The sequence below is a fragment of the Enhydra lutris genome, unplaced genomic scaffold, assembly GCF_002288905.1.
Source record: "Enhydra lutris kenyoni isolate GAN:26980312 unplaced genomic scaffold, ASM228890v2 scaffoldscaffold66, whole genome shotgun sequence".
In the NCBI taxonomy this organism is placed as follows: domain Eukaryota; kingdom Metazoa; phylum Chordata; class Mammalia; order Carnivora; family Mustelidae; genus Enhydra; species Enhydra lutris.
Window position 1 is genome coordinate 14,398,786 of NW_019154150.1, and position 23,919 is coordinate 14,422,704.

At 40.3% G+C, this 23,919-nt stretch overlaps 1 protein-coding gene and 1 pseudogene across 3 annotated transcripts in view; one reads left to right on the forward strand and one right to left on the reverse strand.

Moving 5' to 3' along the window:
* The window catches only part of LOC111159058 (unc-51 like kinase 4), a 618,913-nt gene that overhangs the window by 351,997 nt on the left and 242,997 nt on the right, over positions 1–23,919 (reverse strand). The window lies entirely within an intron of this gene.
* LOC111159059 lies at positions 7,939–8,532 on the forward strand (annotated as a pseudogene).

A 23,919-nucleotide genomic window follows, 5' to 3' on the forward strand; every position in this document is an offset into this window, starting at 1 on the left:
AGCCTACATGGGACTCAATCCCGTGAACTGGGCCGAAGGCAGACACGCAACCAAGTGAACCACCCAGGCACCCTGACTAGCATTTTCTTAATTAAAAATAATAAAATGAAATATCCAAAGCTGTCGCACATAATATGGTTCCACAACATTTTTGTTTCAGTTTTAGCCCTATAGGTGCATACTTGGTAGTGACATAAAATGCATTTTTTTTTAATGTGGGTCATAGTTAGACATCTGAAATCCAGAGATTTTAGATTGCTTTAGAGACAATATTTGCCTCCCATACGCTCTTCAACTTTGATTTTTAAAACTGTCTCCTTATTTTAACCACCTCCTCTCATACCACTATAGTGGTACCAATTAGTGGCTCCAGTCTCCAGTGATCAAACCCTTGATGTGCTCTGAGTAATGGAGCAATCTTCTTGGAGCTCTCTTCCTTTGATTTGCACTCTGGAGAGCAGCCCTGGCGCTCAGGCCTCTGTAGAGCAGGAAGGACGAGGCTTACCTCCAAAGAAAGCTGATGTGGCAGTCTCAGGGACTTGTTCAGGCAGTAAGTCTAAATCATCAGAGTAGACTTTTGCAAAAGGCTATCTTATTTTTGGGCTCCATTCAGCGGTTGGCCACCACGATTTTAAATCACCAGTATCATTTTACTACATGAGCCTGTTATATCCTACATTTTAAAATAATAAAATTTCTATGGTTTATAGACAGCTTGAGGACAGGAAGTAAGAAGATTTATCTGGTTTTTTTTTTAAACCAAAAACAAACAAAAAGAGATCTTTCTGAAATTATCCCTAATCTTCAAAGGACTGCAAAGATATTAACTACATCACAGTATACTTTTCTTTATGTTAACCATCCAAGCATATTGTTTTTAAGTAATTCCAGATGAAAACTGAAATATACTGCCCTCCCTGAATCCCAAATGTAGTTCATGGGACCACTTGATATAGTGGTTCTTTTTTTTTTTTTTGGAGGGGTAGGTCTTCTTTGTTTTGTTTCTTCCCCTTAACAGTACAATTTAATAATAGATTATATGGGGTGAAAGAGCTTTCCTTACAAAATTTTGATTCAGAAGATTCACTGGGATTTCCTTTATCTGTGATCTATATTATTAACAAAGAGGGTGTTGTTTGAATTAGAACATTTTGAATAAACTTAGGAACATCTTTAGGATACATTATTTGGCATTTTAACTCCCTCCTGTGCCTAAAGTAATTGTTACTCTTAGTGTTGGGAAAGTTTTTTTGGTAAAGTTGTTTTTTGTTTTGTTTTGTTTTGTTTTGTTTTTTTGAGAAAGAGAATGCTCACCAGTGATGGGTGGTGGGGAGAACAGTTGGGGGGGGGAAGCAGACTCCCCGCTGAGCAGGAGCTGGATCCCAGGACCCTGGGATCATGACCTGAGCCAAAGGCAGAAGCTTAACCAACTGAGCCACCCAGGCGCCCCAGTTTTGGGAAACTTTTTAGAAGTTTTATTTACTGACACATGACAATTCAGACTAAATATAATCTCTAGCAGCAGTTAGATATAAATGACTAAACACAATTTAGGTAGGAAAAGTAGGAAGAGGGAGAGTTCTCTGCTTCTCTTCAGAGAGCTACAGAAATGAGGAAAAATTAATTTTGAACCATTGTTGGCATTTTTTTAACTTTCTTTTGAAACATAAAGACTATCTTGGGATGAACCAAGAACAAGAACTTAAAAAAAAAAAAAAAAGTAACTAAATAAAGTCCCTTGACCTACCCTACCATACTGCTATTTATTCAGAGAAAAGAAGAGCCAGGAGGAGGAGGAGGTCCATGGAGGGGAAGGAAAGGATCTCTGCCTGCTCTGGGCTCAGGTTTGCAAGACAAAGAAAGCAGCCCCAACCATGATTAAATAGGTCTAAGGAGGCACCAGGTTTGGTCACAGAACTGCACTGTCATGTTTGCTTGCTAACTTGCTTGAAGTTTTTATCTGCCCACCAGAGGTAGGGACAATATGCACGAAGCAAGCACCAGAAGCCAAGAGGTCCCCACCAAGGGCTTTTCCATCCATTGTCTCTGCACGTCAACAATTCACGTTGTTGTACTCATCTTATTTATTGCTGCAGATTTTTTTTTTCCTGAAAACTATCTCAGTACTCAAATTATGACTAACCCTATTGAGCATTTGCCATGGGCTACTCTTATGAGCTCAAAATCTGTGCGTTCAAACTTGGGAGTCAAATGGCTTTACAGACACGCTGAACAGCAACCAGAGTTAATTAACTTCTAGCACAGATAAGGGAATCGAACTGGAAAAAGGCCAGCGAGCCCAGGCTGAGGAGAAGAGGTGTTTCACGAGCACTGAAGGAATTGGCCTTTTAAAGTGAAGCGCGCCTACACGGAAAGGGTGAGCAGGAGGAACAGTGCAGTTGGAGTAGTAAAAGGACAATGTGAAAGATGGAGCAGAATGATGCAACCTGGAACTCCGTGCCAAGTCTGGGTTTTACCTACAGGTTACAGGGAGTTGATGAAGGATTTTAAGCAGAAGAATGACGTATAGGATTTGCTGTTCAAACTCTAATCTGACAGCAACGCAAGCAATGACCGGGGGAAGGAGTATAGTCCAGAATATTCCTACTCAAAGAATGGACTACAGACCAGAGCCAGCCTGCAAACTGCCACAGGTCTGTGACAAGACAACTATCCAAATCTGAAAAACTAAGTTTCTGCCTGTTGGTTCTAACAATAAGAAATCTGAACTTTGCAGCAGTTTAAAACATTACCCCACTGAACTATGATGAAAAATGGGATATTTGCACAGCTTCAAAATAGTTCCCCACAAAGAAACCTACAGGAGAGAAATGTGGCAGACACCACCTTAACCAACAGAGCACGTTCCACATCACCAGAAATAAGATGACATCAAATATACGCCCTGATATCGCGCACTGAGGAGGACACACAATTGCTTCTGAGGTACTTTTGCCAAAACTACAAACCTCGATCTAATCACGAAAAAAATGCTACTCAGATTGAGTGGCATCTTACAAAATAACTTCCCAGTGCAATTCTAAAGTGTTAAAGCCAGGGCCTCTGGGAGGCTCAGTCGGTTAAGCATCTGCCTTCAGCTCAGGTCCCAGGATCAAGTCCCACGTCTGGCTCCCTGCTCAGCAGGGAGTCAGCTTCTCTCTCTCCCTCTGCCCCTCCCCCTGCTCCTTCTCTCACTCTCTCAAATAAGTAAGCAAATAAAATCTTTAAAAAAAATTTAAAAGCCATAAAAGACAAGAGTGAGGAGCTGTCCCCAACTTAGGGGGACTCCTACTAGAGAGAAGACTAAATGCAATGTGGGACCCCAGATCAGACCCAGGACTAGAAAAAGCGGCAAAAACTGGCAAAACTCGAATAAGATCTGCAGGTAAGTTAATATGATTATATCATTGTTAATTTCCTGGGTTTTAATAACAGTGCTATTGTTCTGTAAGATGTTGACATTCGTGGAAGCTGGGTGAAAGGCATACATAAATTCCTTGTACTAATTCTGTAACTGTTCCAAAAGCCTAAAATTGTCTCAATATTAAAAGTCTTTTGATGTATGTTTTGTTTGTTTGGGTTGTTTTGTTCTGTGGTTCCCAAATCTTTAACTCTCCTCTCCGAGAAGTGGGATCTGTGTTCACTACCCATGAGTCTAGGCAGGTTTGTAATGGCTTTGACCAACAGTGTAGTCACTGCATGACCTCTGCTTATATTCTGAGTGCATTTTCTAGATTTCAGTTTTATAATATCTTACAAATTATGTATTCTTGTTATCTGTTGCTGCATAACAAACTACCCCAAACTTAGTGTCATAAAACAATAACTACATTATGATGCTAACGACTTCTTTGGATCATGGATTTGGACAGGGCACGCTGAGGATGACCTGTCCTTGCTCTCTGATGTCTGTTCCACGACGTCAGCTGGGAAGACACAAAAGCTGGGGGTGACTAGAACAGCTGAGGGGCTGGAAGCACTGGCAGGCTTCTTCACTCACATGTCACATGGGATGATTCAAGGAAGCCTCAGTTAATTCTGCCCACTGGATCACCTGTTGCTACCCTCTCCAAGTGGCCTAGCCTCTCACAGCATGGCAGACGGATACCAAGAGGGAGCATTCCTAGACAACCAGGTGAAACTGCCCGGGCTTACATGGTATCATTTTCAATGCATTCTAGATGGTTACAAGCCAGTCTTTAAGGTCAACTTAGCCTCAAGTGGAGAATAAATGGTCATCTCCTGATGGTGGAAGTGGGGAAGAGCACATGGGATGGGAGAGATTTCTGTAGCCATCTTCATAAGACTCAGTCTGCCCCAGCATTAGTCCACAACACACAAATTTTAAAAATGGTTTCTTCACCACAGATAGTGTGAGTAACATTAGTTTAGAGCCAGAGAGAACAGTTAACAGTTAATAGAACAGTTAATAGTTAATAGGCTACTACAGCAACCCAAAAGAGTCGTAACTGGGGCCTCGTATTTGATTTCTATTGCTGAATAACAAATCAGCACAAACTCAGTGGCTTAAAGCAATACCCATTCATTGATTCAAAGTCCTGTAGGTCAGAAGCCTAGCTCAGCATGACTAGGGGATCCGCTCAGAGTGCCATAAATCTAGAATTAAGGTGTCAGTGGTGCTAACTTCCCCTTGGGATGCTGGGGACAAGAGGTTATGTTTTCTTTTTCCTTTTTTTAAGATTTATTTATCTGAGAGTGAGTGAGCACGAGAAGGGGAGGGGCAAAGGGAGAAGCAGACTCCCCGCTGAGCATGGAGCCCGATGTGGGACTCAATCCCAGGACCCTGGGATCATGACCTGAGCCGAAGGCAGATGTTTAACTGACTGAGCCACCCAGGCACCCCAGTGGATGTGTTTTCAACTACTCCTTCTTGTTGACAGAGTTCAGTTCCTTGCAGTTGCAGGACTGATGCCCCTCTTTCCTTGTTGGCTACCAGGCACGAGTCCCTCTAAGATCCTACACACCGCTCACATCCATGGTCCATGGATTCCTCTACCTGGAAGACCAGCAAAAGAGGACTCTCTTCATGTCAAATCCTTCTCGAATTCAAATCTCTTTGACTTCCCAGACTCTGACCTCTGGGCCAGATTGAAATGACTCCTATGATGAGTAAGACCCACCTTGATGATCTCCATATTTTAAGGTCAACTAGTTTGGGACCTTAATTACATCTGCAATGCCCCTTCACAGCAACACTAAATTACTGTTTCACTGAGTATCTGGGAGAAAGAGTGTATACACGTGCTGGGAACCTTGAAGTTCACCTGGAAATTCCATCCACTCCAGTGTCACCTCATCCTTGTCTCCTTTTTTAAGGAATAATTCAAACTTAGTTCTTCAAATAAGCTGCCTCTGGTCAACTTATGTAGAAGCCCTAAATAGATGCTAGACTTTTTAAAACTTCAACAATGCTGGTTAGGAGTTTTAGAGTTACTATTTGTTTGAAACTGGGCACTAGACTACAAACAAAGCTTTTTCATTTCTTATGACTTACATAATTTGCCAGCCTAGTTGACCAATACCAGTCATTTTAAATTAAAAAAAAAAAAAAATCTCTAACATCAAGTTGAATTTCAAATTACTGGTCCAGTGAATCAGCTTCAAAAAGAAATAGTTTCATAATGTATAGCTATGGCATGATATTATGTCTAGCATGAAAGCAAGACTCTTTGCAATGTTTCTCCTTGAAATGTTTGCCCTTGCCTGCAATGCTTGCTAATCCTCTTGCACAGAATTGCAGAAGTCTTACCAATAGAGGTACACATCTAAGGAGATACTTTTCACAGGAAAAGGGCAGGGTTGAAATTTTAACAGCTCTAGCACAGAACATTTTTAGATTGGGCCATTTTACAAGGATCTACAGAGTCCTTCGTATGGGCAAGTGTTATACCTCTTCCTTGAAGAAGTTTATACCCCAGAGAGCAAAAAACATATAAAATATAAAGATAACTTAATTGAACTTATAAAGCGAACTGCTTCATTTCCTGAGAAAGTCTCAAAATTAAGTTAGAATACAAGGCTATACCAGAATGCACCTCCCATGTACAGAATCTCCCATTGCCCCAAGGAGCATGAAAAAGATACGAATTTCAGTAAGAAACTATGGCTGAGCAAAAAGCAAGTGTTTTCTAAGAGAAAGAATATTTTATATAGGAATTTTTAAACTGTATGTACATATGTTCCATATGTACAAAATGCTTTTGTACCCACTACCTCAACAGATACCCAGTCCAGGCCTGCAACAACCCACATCTGTTGAACAAGGCCCCAGTCTGTTTCTATCACAGGAAGTACAGCCGGTGAGATGGAGGAGCCGGACTCCAGAGGCTCTCCACACAGTATGTGGACCTCACGTACAAAATCTTCCTGACTCCTCCTAACTCCGAGTGCTATAAGGTGCCTGAAAGTCACATTTTGTCCAGGGCCTTACACTCACTGTCCCCGCACAGGCAACAACATTCTTGTTCACCAACCAAGGGCTTTTGGCCCCTCAGAACATCCTTTCTGTTCTGCCTAGGTCCTGGGCCTTTACCCTCTGTCCTTCTGAACACTGCGGCTCTGTAGCTGGTCTCTTTTCTGTAATAATTCTTAGAATCCTTGGCACTCTCCCCAGGACATGGTTCTCTTCTGGTCACACAGCTCCACATTCACACTCCAGGTGAGAAGCATGTTGCTTCTTGTACCAGAGCTGGGAGGGGACTGAACCGAAAGAGGTGGGCAAAAACACTATAAGTAAGACAAGAAAGATAAAAGGACTGGCAAGAGCACAAAGCAGAGACAAGTCCCGGAGGACCACCAGATTTCACACTCGGCCAGCATCTCCTTTTCCCCTACAGACATAAGCCCAACACTAGGGAAGAGCAATTGTATAAGAGATAATCCTTAAATTCTTTTCAGATTAATGAACCTGCTAATATTCTATGGTCCCTTGTCCTATTACTTAATGAAATGCAAGAGAATTTTGTTTTAATTTACTTAAAGTCAGGCTAAGATCTCTTTTCTTTCACACACTCATTAATATCTACTAGGTACCCATTACATGCCATGCATTGAGCTAAGTTAAAGCTACAGCAAGTACTGTAAGTGCCAAGACAGATGTCTATAAAGGGTACAGAAGGGGGCGCCTGTCTAGCTCAGTTGGTAAAGTGAGCGACTCTTGATCTTGGGTTGTAAGTTCAAGCCCCACATTGGGTATAAAGTTTACTTAAAATCTTAGGAAAAAAAAAAAGTACAGAAGGGACGTTAGAAATACAGTTGACCCTTGACTAACACAGTAAGGATACTGACACCCTGCATAGTTGAAAAATCCATGTGTAACTTCTGACTCCCCCAAAACTTAACTAGTAATAGCCTACTGTTGATCTGAAACCTTACTGATAACATAAACAGCCCATTACCACATACTTTGTATGTTATATAATTATATACTCTATTCTTACAATAAAGTAAGCTAGAAAAAAAAATGTTAAGGAAAGCATAAGGAAGAGAAAATGCATTTACAATACTGTACTGTATTTATCGGAAAAAATCTGCATATGAGTGGGCCTACACAGTTCAAACCCATGTTGTTCAAGGGTCAGCTATAGACTTTTCTATCTGAGGAATATAACAAAGTCTTTGAATTGAAACCTACAGTGACAATAGTAGTAAACACAGAGCGCACAATTACTGTGTGGAACATGTTCCCAAGGCTGTACATGTGGTAATTCACCAGATTCTAACAAAGAAAACGAAAATCCCCCGTGCCTGCCTGACTTGAGCCATGTGTCAGCCAACGATGGTTGCGCTCAGGGTAGGACAACAAAAGTTGGAGTGAGCCCCAGCGTGGGGGACCAGTAGAGGCACTGAATGCTGTGAGGAAAACATAAGATATATATTATTGAAAATATATCATTGAAAAATATTTTAAGGCTCAAGATGGAAAATCATGAACCACATGATACTGTCAAGGAAGACTTAATCTTTAATATCATAACTAGAAAAATTAACCAACTCCCAGAAGCAGAAAGGAATCTGCTTGAACATTGATCAACATATGTTGGACTTAACGCTGGTCTCTGTGGTCTAATAGCAAATAGTCTTTTTTGACACATCTTAAATGTGACACAGGCTTGTACAGCTGCTGGCTTACCAATGGCAATGATCCCATTTTTGATTGCGGACTTATCTTACAAAGGTTTTGTAAGTTTACCTTTGAATACAGGTGATTTGAACTGTGAAACCTGTACCATAACACAGGGTGGACTGGTTGGTCTTGTTTTGGGTGTTCTGTACACTGTTATCTTGGCTATATCTGTGAACTGTGGCCTAGCAGCCAGGTATGAGTAAGCCCCGCTACCAGAGAAAGGAAACATCTTAACTTACTGGACTAGAATTTCTAAGCCTGTCTTTAGAAAGATGTTATTTCCCGTTTTGCTCCAGACTATGTTTGCAGCATACCTTGGATCTAGACAATATAAACTAATTATAAAGGCCCTTCAGTTACCTGAATCTGGCCTAGAAATTCAGTGACTGTTAAACAAACGTGTACACAAAAATAAAATTATAATGTATGAAAAAAAATCCTAGGAGTCAGGTCAGATGATGATATTGATGAATTTTGTTTGTTTGTTTCACATGAGAAACTGAGACATGAGGAAGTAAATTGGTCAAGTGACAAGGAGGGCAGCTTAAATTACACCCCACAGTACAAGTATTACCTGAGCTGAATCTTAAAAGAGGAGTAGGTTATTGACAGGCAGAGAATGGATGAAGCAGGAGGAGGAGGAGGAGGAGGAGGAGGACAGGTAGGGATGAATTATGTCCTGGGCAAAGGGAACAACAGCATAACAAAGGGCAAAATTGGAATGGGCTCATTATAGGCATTGAAAAGCAAGTGAACAAGCACATTTGCTGTAGTAGTAGAAGTAGTAAAGGGAAAATAATAAAAGATCAGGCTGGAGGAATAAACCAGGGCAGATCACAAGAGATCTTACTAGCTATGCCAAGGAGCTTAAACTTTATCCTCTGGGTGGGTTTTGGTAAATTCCAGCCTACAAGCCAAACCCTACTGGTCACCTATTATTTCTATGGCCCACAAGCTACGAATGGTTGTTATGTTTCTAAATAGTTGGGAAAAAAAATCAAAAGAATATTTCATGACATATGAAATTGCATGAAATTCAAATTTCAGTTTTCATAAATAAAGTTTAACTGAAACACAGCCATGCTCATTCATTTACATACTGTCTCTGGTTGCTTTTACACTGCAATGCCAGGGCTGAGTTAGCTGCAACAGAGCCCATATGGCCAGCAATGCCTGAAATATTTACTATCTGGTCTTTTAGAGAAAGCTTGCCAGGCCCTACTCTAGGTAACTAGGAGCTGCTAAGGGGCTGATTAGGCAAAATGGTATCATTACCAGCTTTACAGTTTTACAATGATTATTCAGGCCAGAGTGAAGAGGATGGACTGGAAATAAAAAGGACTGGGAACAGGGGCACCTGGGTGGCTCAGTGGGTTAAAGCCTCTGTCTTCGGCTCAGGTCATGATCCTGGGGTCCTGGGATCGAGCCCCGCATGGGGCTCTCTGCTCAGCGGGGAGCCTGTTTCCCCCTCTCTCTCTGCCTGCTTCTCTACCTACTTGTGATCTCTATCAAATAAATAAATAAAATCTTAAAAAAAAAAAAAAAGAAGGGACGGGGAACAGAAAGATCAGTTAGCTGACAGTGACTATTCTCAACATAAGAGGTGATAAGCACCAACACAGGCAGAAATGGGAAAAGAAAAATGAGAACGATCAATAAGGTTGTATCAATGGGATTTCAAAAATCTACTGGATGCAGAAGAGGAAGAGGAGGGAAGGAATAGAGAATGACTCCAGGTGCGTGATCTGTCCCACCTGGGTTACCACCATGACTAACACCAGAACAATCCCCATCACAACAAGCAACCTCACAGGAACTCCTATGCATCACACACTGGGTGTAATCAGCGCTCTATCTCTCACCCAATCCTTTACCATGATGTAGGAAGGAGTCACCTTGTTCTACAGAGAAAACAAACACTAAACCTTATACAAGGTAACATAGCTAGTTTCTGAGTTCACGATATTAACTGCTCTAAGATACTATGATATATAGAGGGAAAACTTACTTTGGTTAAGAAAATGAATTAAGTTCTGAAAGATGAGTGACAAGTCAACTGAGAGCAGAAACTCAAGGCACACCAACATTTAAAGAGTTGGCAGGAAAAAAAAAAAAAAAAACACCCAATGGTGTCAAGGTTCACAGAATGCAAGAAGCAAGGATGTCAGTGGGGTGGAATGGAAGAGAGTCAAAAAGAACACCTTAACACCCTGCTCAATCTCCTGGATATTCAGATCCTAGGTTCAGCCCCAGTTTCTATAAGTTAAGCTTGTATTATATGGAGTAACTCCCCAAGCTCACTTCAGGAGTCGTTTCTAAGATCAATAAATGATACTACAGTACAAACAAACAAACAAAATAGAGTGATGATCAACTGGAAGCTACTGAACCAAAGACTACGTTGCTGACCTTCAAAACCACAAGATAGGTGATGGATTATCATTCATGTTAATGTTTGATAAGAACCACCAGCCTGGGGGCGCCTGAGTGGCTCAGTCAGGTAAGCAGCTGCCTTCAGTTCAGGTCATGATCCTGGGGTCCTAGGAGAGAGTCCCGCATCTAGCTCCCTGCTGAGTAGAAAGTCTGCTTCTCCTCCTCCCTTTGCCTTCTCCTGCTCGTGCTTGCTCTCTCTCTTTCTCAAGTAAATAAAATCTAAAAAAAAAAAAAAAAAAACTACCAACCTCTATGAGTGTTAACAAATTTTTTCCTGATTATACAAAATAATTATTAAAAATCATATCAAAAATAGGCAAGATCTGGGGTGCCTGGGTAGCTCAGGGGGTTAAGCCTCTGCCTTCGGCTCTGGTCATGATCTCAGGGTCCTGGGATCGAGCCCCGCATCGGGCTCTCTGCTCTGCGGGGAGATTGCTTCCTCCTCTCTCTCTCTCTGCCTGCCTCTCTGCTTACTTGTGGTCTCTCTCTGCCAAATGAATAAATAAAATCTTTTAAAAAAAATAGGCAAGATCTGAATAGACATTTTTCCAAAGAAAACATACAGATGGCCAACAGGTACATGAAAAGATGCTCAACATCATTAATCATCAGGGAAATGCAAATCAAAACCACAATGAGATACCACCTCACACCTGTTAAAATGACTTATCAAAAAGACCAGAAATAACAATGTTGGCGAAGATGTAGAAAAAAAGAGTACCCTTGTGCCCTTTTGATCGGAATATAAATTGGTACAGCCATTGTGGAAAACAACATATTAGTTTCTTGAAAATTAAAAATAGGACATCATATGATTTAACAATTCTACTTATGGGTATTTATCCAAAGAAAACAAAAGCATTAATCTGAAAAGATATATGCACCCTCATGTTCACTGCAGCCTTCTTTAAAAAAGCCAAGCTACAGAAGCAGTCCAAGGTCCACTGATACACCACACACACACACACACACACACACACACACACACAGAGTGCTATATTATGTAGCTATTTAAAAAAAAAATAAAAATCTTGGGGCACCTGGGTGGATCAGTGGGTTAAAATCTCTGCCTTCGGCTCAGGTCATGGCTCAGGTCATGATCTCAGGGTCCTGGGATCAAGCCCCACATTGGGCTCTCTGCTCAGTAGGGAGCCTGCTTCCCTTCCTCCCTCTCTGCCTGCCTCTCTGCCTACTTGTGATCTCTGTCTGTCAAATACAGAAATAAGACCTTTAAAAAAAAAAATCTTGCCATTTCCAACAATACAGATGGACCTTAAAGGCATTACAGTAAGTGAAATAAGGCAGACAAAGACAATTACTATATGATCGCACTTAAATGTAGAATCTAAACAAAACAAATCAACAAACCAAACAAAACCAAGCTCACGGATACAGAGGAAAGACTGGTGGTTGCCAGAGGTGAGGGCTGGGTGGGTGTGGGAGAGAAGTGTGAACTGTTTTGATTTTTTCTTACACTTTAAATAAATTGACTATAAGTAAACGAACAAATGAGAAAAGAACAAGGTAGGCAGATATACTCTATCAGTTACCAACATTTTTTATAAACTTCACTATAATGGAGTATGGTATTAGTTTAAAACCTCCTACAGATCAAATTAGGATGGAGAGAAAAAAATCTTAATTTTACAGACCTATGTATATAAAATTATTTATATAAAATCTAGAAATACAGAAGTATAAAATAATAGTATTTTACTGAATATTACCTTTGGGAAAAACAGAAAAACATTACAATATTGCAATCCCAGTGCTGTAAGAAAATCATTAATAAATTCTGATGTATTATTTACTTGTCTTTCTCTATTCATACAAGGCATAGGGTCCACCTCACCTGGAAAATCTCAGCTACCATTTCTTATGCATGTATTCTGACCCCTGCACAGCCACGCCTCATTTAATGTCTAATGACACTTACAGAGAAGACCCTGAAGCACAGGCTGGTGGGCAATTTTCCCACAGCCACTCACAAGCCAGGAATGGATCTGGGATTAGAACTGGAATCTGCCTAATTTAAGGTGTATTGCATCCAAATAGGGGATGGGAGAAAATGGTCAACTCATACCACATATATGGGGCTTATTAAAAAATCATAGTTTTTTAACCTACAAGGTATTTAGCTAATCCTCTATGGAGTTTTCTAACCTATAAGGTATTTAGCTAATCCTCTATGGATGGATCCTTGTTTTCCACTCTTCTAGTATTCAGTAGGGGGAAAAAAACCCAAATGTAGTGGTTAAGGGATCACTTCAAAGGAGTTCGAATCCTCACTCCATAGTCCTAAACTCTGTGATCCTGGTAAGTGTATCAACTCCAAGCTTACTTTTTCTTTGTATATAATAATAGCACTGTCTACTTCATTTTGTGAGGCTGAAGATTAAATATGGTTGTGCAAATGAGTTATCCAACACTGTCTGGAACATAAGCAGCTCTCTTTGAAGACAGTTACTAGCTGTCTTTACTTTCATTGTTGTTGTTGTTTATTAGAGAGAGAGAGAGGAAGAGAGCATGAGAGTGAGCGGTGGGGGAGGGACAGAGAGAGAAGGAGAGGGAGAATCTTAAGAAGGCTCCATGCCTAGCGCAACACAGAGCCTGACACAGAGCCCAACAGGGGGCTGAACACGGGGTTCAACCCCATGACCCTGAGATCATGACCTGGGCTAAAACCAAGAGTCTGATGCTTAACCGACTGAGCCACCTAGGCACCCCACCTTTCATTGTTGTTTTAAATAATGTATCAATGGACATCCTTGTACACAAATATTTGTGCATATCCTTTACTGTATTTTTAAGTTATATTCTTCGAAGTGGAACCAAAGGACATTTAAGATTTAACACATACTGACAGTCTGCAAGTCACAAAAGATGTACTAACGTAGGAAAGTGCAAGTTTCACTAAACTCTCAACAAGAGCTGTTTAAAAAAAAAAAAACTGCCAATTTGACTTCTTTATTATCTAAATGGAATTTTCTTGATTCCTAATTTAGGGTTACTCTTTTTCATATTTATTGTGAGAAATGCCCTTTTCATGCCCTTTGTCCATTTTCCCTTTGAGCTACCTTACTTTAGAATTTCAAAATAACTAATGAAGTCTGTCCCTAAAAGCTGACCATTTTGTTTAGTTTGTCACAGTTGGGTTAAGCTGGATTTATGACTTCAAGCAGACAGAAGAAATGCACACACACACAAAATGGTACATTTTGAGGGTATGAGGTGTCTCAGAGGCATTTACCTCATTGAAGAGCCATGGTTAGTCTCCTTCACAGCCGGGGTTTTTTTTCCTATGTAATACTCTATGGCAAAGAATCTTAAGTGATAACACATGTTCAAGATGGCAATAAAACTGTGCCAGGAAAGTCACAGAACATTTGAAACTCAGACCACTGTTTAGTCTGGCAGCTCTGTGGTCTTTAATTATATCACAAAGGCCCCATCTGTACAGCAAACACTGTAATATATTCTGACCAATAACTGTCATCACATAAAATCAGAAGACTTGATAAGGAGGAGGATTTGGTGTTGAGAGTCTGTGCTTTATGCCTCATGCTACATTCCGTTCAGTTGGGCTTCGCTGTTCTACGGAGTTGACAGTGACAGGTGTACTCAATATATTCACAGACAATGCATGGCTTTGTCAAGAGCAGATCAACAACAACAAAAATGAGTCTGTAGCACATGTACTATACTCTTTCTGAAATGGTAAACTACCTTGGAAAATCCCCGAAAGAGAGTACAAACATTAAAAGAGAACTCTGATGCTAAAATCGGCCGAATAGTAGCAAAGGATTTATTCTTTAAGACTTTAGGAGGTACACTGATCACACCAAGAGACTTTGTTTAGCTATTATTTCTACACTAGAATGCAATGATGGTTTATCTGGCTGTAAAAACCAAACAAAAAAGGCCTATAAATTAACTGTATGATTAAAAAAGAGACCCAATAACCATATAAACACAAAATATAAGGGCACCATAGAAATGCTTAACAGCAAGACAATGGTATCTTCGCCCTTTGCCACTGTCTTCAATGCTACACATTTTAACACCATCCAGAAGCAAAATAAATTTGTTTTACAAGTACAAAATAACCAAAAGGCATTAACTGATGAGTCAAAAATCAAAGAGGTCAATAAGGAAAGTTGGAAACTCCCACCAAGCAAAAAATAAATAAATATATCAGTCCAAATAAACACACCTGACATTAATATTCTAGTCCAAGCCAATTGGCTCAACTGTCATCTCTACATATTCCTTAATGAACTGATGAAGATGTTAGTCTGATGTTAAACAGATAAGAAATTTAAAGACTTCTCCTTTTAAATCCTTAAGATAATGATGCCTATGCTGGCTGGCTGAAGAAATGGAAACCTGTTTAAAATGACAGAAAATAAAGTCGATTGCTTTGTTGCCACCCCCAATGTGTTCGTGAGACACCAAGTATCGCACTGAAGGGTAATCCATGTTTCAACGGCTAATGGCCTTGAGAGCTTTGAAGGTCGGGTTTTCCCAACACCATCTTAACAGCCATCTCCTCGTGGGCCCTGCCACTCCCACCCTGAAACAGCATTTCCACTAGCACACAGGCCACTTGGAGCTTTCACCTCCCCCACTGAATTAGCTGGAAAATCTCACTATGCACTCACACACACAACACTGTCTGCACAAGCCCCACAGAAAGGTTGCTCTCTACAGCTCAAGTCATTTCTCGGTAATTCCTACACAATGGAAGAGCCAGCTGCCAAACTAGGCCCAACACCTAACAGCTTAGGTGCGTGATCTAGCCCTGGAATTTACATCACATTCTGACAGTGCTGGCCAGACCTCTGCCCATCAAGGAATGATGGAATTTGAGCACCATGATTGTCATGATGCTGCCGTGCACCCCAACAATGGCCACAGAGTTTGCAGAAGAGTCTCTGGCTCTGTCCGGAGGTCTAGCAAGCCTAGGGCTGTTGACGTTGAGGAACCAAGGAGAAGATGACTAGGGATGTGGGGTCTGCATGCACTGCTCACTTGTCCAGGGCTCCAGCTTTGCTAGGAAACACATGGAGAATCACCAGCCCCAAACCCTGGCCCCAAAAGCTCTAAATCTGGGCAAATAATGAGCGGGTGATAAAATACGACCAAGGGCATGGTACATCTGACATTTAACCCACATTTGGAGTTTATTTGTAGCAAGGAACCTGGATGATACTCACTTTATGCAGGAGTCCAGTAAGAATGTGTAGGAACGCTCCAATAATCTATCCAACCCTTAACTCCTAAAAACCACTGCCCCTGAAGCCTACAACACCCAGGCTTAAACCTACCTTACAAGGGTTCCAGAGAGAATTACCTAAGAAGGGTTCAGAGAAGGGCTCCACCCCCAGAGAGGTGAGTCCCTCTATCCCAACTGAAAGGGCTAAAAATAAAGAGTAATTCCGAACTGGCTTAAATGGTTTATTAAGAAAAATGTAACGCTTTTTTCCGCAGGCAAAATAAGTATTACTTCATTATTTTTAAAGGCTAATATAGAAAGAGGAACTCATAAAAATAATCACTACAATAACGATCACCATTTTTCAGTGACTGCAATACCACTCTTACTATCTGTCTTAAAGGAGGAAACAAAGGATAATAACAAATGACAATAGCCTCAAAAAGAAACACATGTGGCGCCTGGGTGGCTCAGTGGGTTAAGCCTCTGCCTTTAGCTCAGGTCATGATCTCAGGGTCCTGGGATCAAGCCCCACATCAGGCTCTCTGCTCAGTGGGGAGCCTGCTTCCCCCTCTCTCTCTGCCTGCCTCTCTGTCTACTTGTGATCTCTGTCAAATAAATAAGAAAAAAATCTTAAAAGCACACACACACACACATAAACAAGTCTTTAGTAAAGTGCTAGTATTGTTTTCATAAGTATTCTACAAATGGAAATATATAATCTAGTTTCCAATTATCCAAATAGAAATGCAATACCTTGACCTGACAATTCATGGACCTCGTGGTTTCCAAACACTTTTCTTACTCTGTCCTCATGCACCCAATTTCTACAGGTTTAGGACCACTAATGGCACCTTTCACTTCAAAAGTCTCATTTGAAATCTTCCCAAAAGCAAAATACCACTTCCTAACTTCCCAGTTCAATGGTCCCTCCATGCATGCAGGAGTTCCAACTCTTCTCCCTTAAAGAATACTGTAAGGGACACCCCCTAGGGGACAAGACATCAGTCTAGCAAACCACCCCTCACCCTCTTGCTTCAGTGGTTTTGCCCTCTCTCCAAAATCAAGAGTTAGGCAACTTTTCTAGTAAAGGATCAGAAGTAAATACTTTTGGCTTTGCATGCCATATGGTCTCTTTCAAAATGACTCAGCTGTGCCACTGTAATGCAAAAGCAGCCACAGACCATAAACAAATCCATGGGGCTGTGCTCTGATAATATTATATTGACAAAAGCAGGTGGGCTGGATTTGCCCCGTAAACTGTAGGTAATCAACCTCTGTACTAGATCATTCTCGTCAACATAGAAATGTCTCTAAAATATCGCTCATCCTGAAAAAAAAAAAAAAAAAAAAAAAAAAAAAAAAAGAAATGCCTGTGACCCCATATCTCCTTCTAGCTCCCCATTTTTCAGCTCTCCTTTAGTGGAAAACTCTCTCTAGATTTACTGGGGTTCCCTGTCTCCACCTCATCATTCCCTCTGCAATGAACCCCACAAGACTCTTGCCCCACATGCTTGTGAAAATAACCCTTCAAGAAATTACTCCTGTTGCCACTATAACCATTACTTCTCCATCCTCATCTTAGGGATACTCTCAAGAGCATCTGATGCTGTGAGTACTTCCCTCCCTCTTCAAACCCTGAAAATCAGAGGCTTGCTTCTTTACTTATGAAGCTAGCATTCACGCAGCCAGTCAACTCTGCCACCTTCCCAGGGAAACTCTGAGCACCCTCTCGAAAACAGTGGGCCCCAATCCATCACTCCCCATTCTCTAACCCTGCTCTCTGTACTTTACAGCACTAAATGAAATTCAGACTTTTTTTTTTAATCAATTTCCCTGTTTATTGTCTATGATCCCCTCAGAATCATAAGCTTCATGAAAACCAGGACCGTGTCTGTTCTATCTCAGTGAACACAACTCTTTGTTGGGTGACTCAAGGAATGAATGAATAATATTAACTTTTCTTGCAGGTAGAAAATTATCAAAGCTCACTCTGTTCTGAAGGTCCATAATCCTATGATGGAAATAAACTGTAAAACTTCAAGAGCTTCTGTAGAGAACGGAAAAGAAGCAAACGAAATTTCCTGTGGGCAAGAAAGGAAATACTTCAGGGGAAAATGGTAAGTATCATTTTGTTAAAGATGATGGTATCTCTGAATGTCTAGTTAAATACAGGAGGAGGCACCTGTGAATTATTGTTGATTGGAGCCCCCAAAATACCAGGGCCTGCTCTGACTAAATACATCCACTAAATGCTGGTTTCTGACGTGACATTTGGTGAGCTGCTCAAGTCACCGCATGGAGGACTCCCAGCCAGGCGCTGCCTGCCACTCCACTCCCTAAAGAGAGCTGTCACTGAGCCCACATGAGTCAGAAGAGGAAAACTGAAATGACCAAGCATATAGGCTGTTATGAGAATATTAAAAGATTAATTTGTTTCTGACAAGAGATCCAAACTGTCTCCAGGGAGCCAACTGAACCCCATACAGTAAGGATAGGCAATGAAATGCTTACCAGCTCACCATGAACTTGGAGAAAAACTCCATGACAGTAAGCAAGATAATGGAAGAAAATAATCAGAAGCGTGTATTTCCACTAGTAGCAGGCAGAAACCATGTTAAGAGTTGTTGGTTTTTGTTCTGTTTTGTTTTTTTCGGAAAACATTACGTTGAAACAGATTTCAATTACCATTTATTTTCCTCACACATCATTTAGGAAAAGAGAATGCCCTCGATCAGTTCCTAAGGTTTTAGGTGGGTGTCCTTCCATAATTCTATCAGAAACAGAATGCTGGGGTGGAAGGAGAGAATTAATTGAATGCTTACTCCATGAGTGCTTACATAACACTTACATTTTCCCTATAGGAAACACTGAGATGAATTATAGCATGATTAACGTAATAAGGAGGGATTTCAACCCAACTGGTGTGCTCTAAGTCATAAGCACAGGAGGGTCCCAAACCTGGGAAGATGAGGTAAGGAAGAGGTTCCATGGAACCAGGAACCACGATATTATTAACCACATTTGTGCCAGGAGCTGCCACAGTGATAGAAATCAAAGAACAATGGTGCCAGAACCTAGTGATGATGGCAGAGGGACACAAAGGACAATCATTTGCTTTTAACAGATCCACGTGACAGTGAAGTTGACTGTGTTGAGGAACTGGACCACTCTTCTAAATAAACATGAGGCAATGAAACTGAAAACAAGAGGACTCTGAAGTCCACTGTGATATCCTCTTGGGTTTGTTTTTTAAAAAGTGGCTCTGCTGGGTAGTACAAAGAACAACAGACCAGTAGTCTGATCCAAAGCCTGATCTTCAAACTGACTTGATGTTTGGGGCACACCAATTCCCTCTGGGACTTCATTTTCCCTGTGTATAAAATGAAGACATTAGCCCAGTGTACTAATCATGTCTTTTTATACTGTATTTTTGTCTCTTTAACATCTTGAGGACTTGCTAACTCTGGAGGGAATGCCCCTCCCAGAGCCATCTGATTCTTAGAGATAGCAAACAACTCTCCTTTGAGCTTGTCTTTCCTGTGCAAACCAACCAACCCAGAGCCATAACCCCAACGGCCTCCTTTATGGCACTTTCTACTCCCAAGTGGGGCCCACACCCCAGGGCCAGGTACCAGACCAGAGCTGGCCCCTACTTACCCCAGGGGCAGGTACCAGATGACTAGAGACAGCCCTTATACTTCCACAACCCCGTGAAATTATTCAAACTAGTCAAGCCTAAATCTGCTCAGCCATTCCTTCCTTTGTAAACTACAATAAGGGCTCTGGTCCACATTTGCCTCTCACTTCCTCTGCCTCTTGACTGACCCTGCTGCTTCTTCATGTGGCCACCTTTGGCATGGTATGCCCCCTCCTCTTTGGATCTGTGAGTATAACAAGCTTTCTTTTCCAGGACAGTTTTCACCTGATCTACTGAACTCACCACACTACACCTCACCACATCAATATAAAAAAATCTACATTTTATAACACCAAGATAATCTCTAAAGTTCCCTAACAGCTCAAAAATTCTAATATTTTTACATTCTCATGAATAAAGATTTAAAAAAAAAAGAGTTCTGTTCCTTTAGATCAGGGTTCAGGAAACACTGTGTGAAAAGGGCTAGAAAGTAAATATATCAGGCTTTGCTGGACCCAAGGTCTGACTCAGATGCATCTATGTGTTTGTAAATTTTACGACTCTTTAAATATGTCAATATCACTCTTACCTTACAGACCATGCAAAAACAGGCTGCAAGCCAGCTGGCTCTGTGGACCACAGTTTGCCAGTCTCTTTAGATGACAAGGGTAAGTCAACAGACCTGAGGACATCTTGTGAAACACAAAAAGCTTTACTGAATCCCCACTCAGACTAAATATGGCCCTACGACACACAACTGGGAAAGCACTATTTGCCAAGGTGTACAATGAACTCTAAGTGCTTTCTTTCAATGTAAATGTCACAGCAAAAAAAGTCAACTGAGACCATCCACTCTGACCTAGAAATAGCTTTCGATTGCAAGGTACTATTCTACTCAGTTTTCAAAGACAGTTAACCTAGCAGCTGAAGAACTTCCCTGGAAAAAAAATAAAATGCTGAACTTCTCTGAGAGCAAAACAACACTTCTAACTCTTAAAAGGATAATCTCAATGGAAGTACACAAAATACCCCAGCAAAGTGGATCAAAGTGGATTAAATTTTCATTTAATTTAATTTCCAAATTCTTCTCAATATTTAAGGACCAAAGATGTACGTGTTGAACAAGGGTGCAGTACAATAATCCCAAATCAAGGCAGAGAGAAAAAAAAAAACAAAAATAGGTAAATAAATGAAGTTTTTGGTTCAAGGAACTGATGAAAGGTACAAATCCAAAATCATTCAGTATTTTTAATCTTTTATGCTTGCTTTATCCCCTGAAATGACTGTACTTTAGTAAGAAGTGTAGATATGTGCCCAGTTTGAACAAGCGGCTAGGAACACTCGAACATGGGCTATGTCCATGAGAGGAAAGAGAAGGTAAAAAATAGATGCTCAAAGGCTCGGCACCTATTGGAAAAACCTTGTGTTTTATTCTGCAAGTGCTCTTAAAGAATAAATGGGGAAGCCACAGAAGAGTGACCCTAGAATAGAAATGGGAGCTGCAAAGACTCAGAGACTGACTTGCTCCTCATGATGGGGCTTTTTGATATCCACAAGCAACCTGAGAAGCAGCAAACCATTTCTGGAGAAATCAATTCGTTCTAACAATAAAGTGTTACCATATTACATAGTTATTTCGCTCACAGATTTCATCAGAGGAAATATTTAGCTGGGTAAGCTCAGCGAACTGAAGGGGTAAAAACACCTAACTGGCTTATTTTAATGACAGGGAACCCCTCTCAAACATCTCTAACATTTCTGATAATTTGGGCTTTTAGCTTCACCAGGCTACAAAATTTAAATAAAATATAACAGAATATGTCAAAACCAAATGTTACGAAGAATATAAATTAAAAGGCAAGTGTGTATGGCAGGTATCTTGTGTGGGGGATGTTCTCAATGGTTCCCCCAGTTCTGTTATGTACAAACTAATAAGACCACACCATGCAGTTTGTTTCTGTTATTGAAAACCTGAGGGTTTTCTCCCAATTCCTTGTAGGGTGTTAGAGCTCTGGTTTCAGTTGGTGTCACCAAACATTTCTTTCTACTGTCAAAGAGGATACCTCTTCTGGAATACTTCCTTTGCTAGTTCTTCCTCTAATCATATGAAAAAGAGGAGGAGTAGTGAGATAAACTGTGGGGGAAGGAAGAAAGGGAAGCATTTTCTGCGGACCAGATGCTATTTCCCGACGAGGAAACTTAGGTACAGAGAGGCTAAGAAACTTGGCCAAAATCATACAACTACTTGGTTTAAATTCCTTTAGGTGCTCCCATAACCTTCTAGACAGACTGTACCTTTGAAATTATTACACTGTTTTACAGGAACCTATTGATAAATGTCTCCTCCACTAAATCCTTAGCACCTCGAGGGGAAGACCTTTAACTGCCTTTTATCCTTGTATCATTCAGTGGTTGCTAATTAGTTGAATGAATGAATGGGCGAACGAATCAATGAACGAATGAACCAAAAACCAATGAGGGAAGTCAGCTGAAGTCTAGTAACTGTAAAGGCAGAAGTATTTTTCACTGAAGGCTATACAGTGGATTCACCATGAATTTCATTTAAGAGATCATTAAAATTTTATTCTTCAAAGGCATTTCTGTGAATCTTGCTGTAAAACAAACAGCTCTAACATTTTTTGAGTGAACTAAAATGATAATCCTTAGATATGGAGCATAAACAACCTTTTGCAATTCACAGTAAGAGGTAAAATTTGCTCCAAAAGAACTCAAGAAGTTAAAATTCAATTTGTTTGCTAATGAAGATTTGCTGAAACCTAATTAGCTCTTAATGGAAACAAGCTCCTGGGGTACAGCTCTCCCTGAGAACAATGGTTCAGAGCAACCTACTGTAAAATTAAGAAGAGAGAAAAGGGCAGAGCTCAGAGGAGTGAACACATCCCTTCTGATAGTAACATTGGACCAACACGGTAAACAATTTACTTTTCTGCTATAAACCCAGTCAGAAACTAGATTCACCAAGGCAGTGGGCTTAAAAAAAAAAAAAAAAAAAATCCCAGTCAGATACAATGTAGATTAGATAGTGCTCTTCCCTCGTTTGAGGGAACAATAAATTTGCAATTATACTTTAAGTTTTGAGGATTTCTTTACCCATTCAGAATCCTCTAAAATAAGAATAAACACGATGAAATAATGTTGCACTTGGCATAGGATGATTTACTGTTCCAGTGGTTATTATATGGTACTCTAAACTCTTAATGCAGTTGACCCTTGAACAACACTGGTTTAAACTACATGGGTCTGCTTATACATGGATTTTTTTTTTTTAATAAATACAGTGCAGTACTATAAATGTCATCTCTTCTTATGATTTTATTAACAACATTTTCTTTTCTCTAGCTTACCTTATGTTTGTATATAATACATATAACATAGAAAATATGTGGCGATTGACTGTTTATGTTATCAGCAAAGCCTCCAGTCAATACTAGGCTACTAGTAGTTAAGTTCTGGGGGAGTCAGAATATATGTAGAGTTTTTACCATGGCCTTAACCCCCACATTGTTCAAGGGTCAATTATATATATAAGCTCAAATGCTATACTTTAAAGAACATGATGCAGATGGAGCCAATAAATAAGCTAAATTTCTAATAAATGGTTCATGTTTATTTTATATTAGTAGAAATCTATCTGTACATAAAAATTAAGACATCCTACACTTGATATACACTTATAATCAGCATTTTGCCTAAAAGTCACTGCTACCAAGTGACTGGGGACAATCTCCTAAGTTAATGAGTTACCATTTTAAGACAATGGGCCAAAGTCAGGGATGGGTGACATTAAAACTTTGTTTTAGTTATAGTCAGCAGCTAAACATAAAACATTCACCAAAATTGACCTATTATATCACAAATGAAATCAAATAAAAATTAGCAAAAAAAAAAAATATGGTCTGATCACAAAGCAAGAAAACTAGAAATCAGGAACGAAGAGGGAATAGTCAACCTGTCACAATGGCAAAGGTCACACACATATACGCACTGATAGGGTAAAGTTCTGGCACACATACAGGCACTCTCATACACTGCTAGTTGAGAATAAACAGGCACAACCTTGGTGGGGGGCAACTGGGCAACACTTTTCAAAATACAAACGCTTAGACCCGTTGTTTCCACGCTTGCCTGCACATTGTAATCACCTAGCGAGAGTCAACAATTACTGGTATCTATGTCCAGCCATGGAGATTTTTATTTAGCTGGGCTGGGCTGTGGCCAGTCTTCAGACTTTTTAAAAGATTCCCCAGATGACATTAATGTGCAGATAAGTTTGGGAATCACTGGTTTATGTACCCTTTGATGAAGTAATTCCACTTTTCCTTACTTCTCCTACACATATATATTCACACACATAATGAATGGCCTATGACATTAATTATAGCTTTGTTTTATGATACCAAAAGTTTAGAAAAACATAAATTAAATATTCACCAAAAGGGAACTTGTTAAGTAAATATGGAGCAT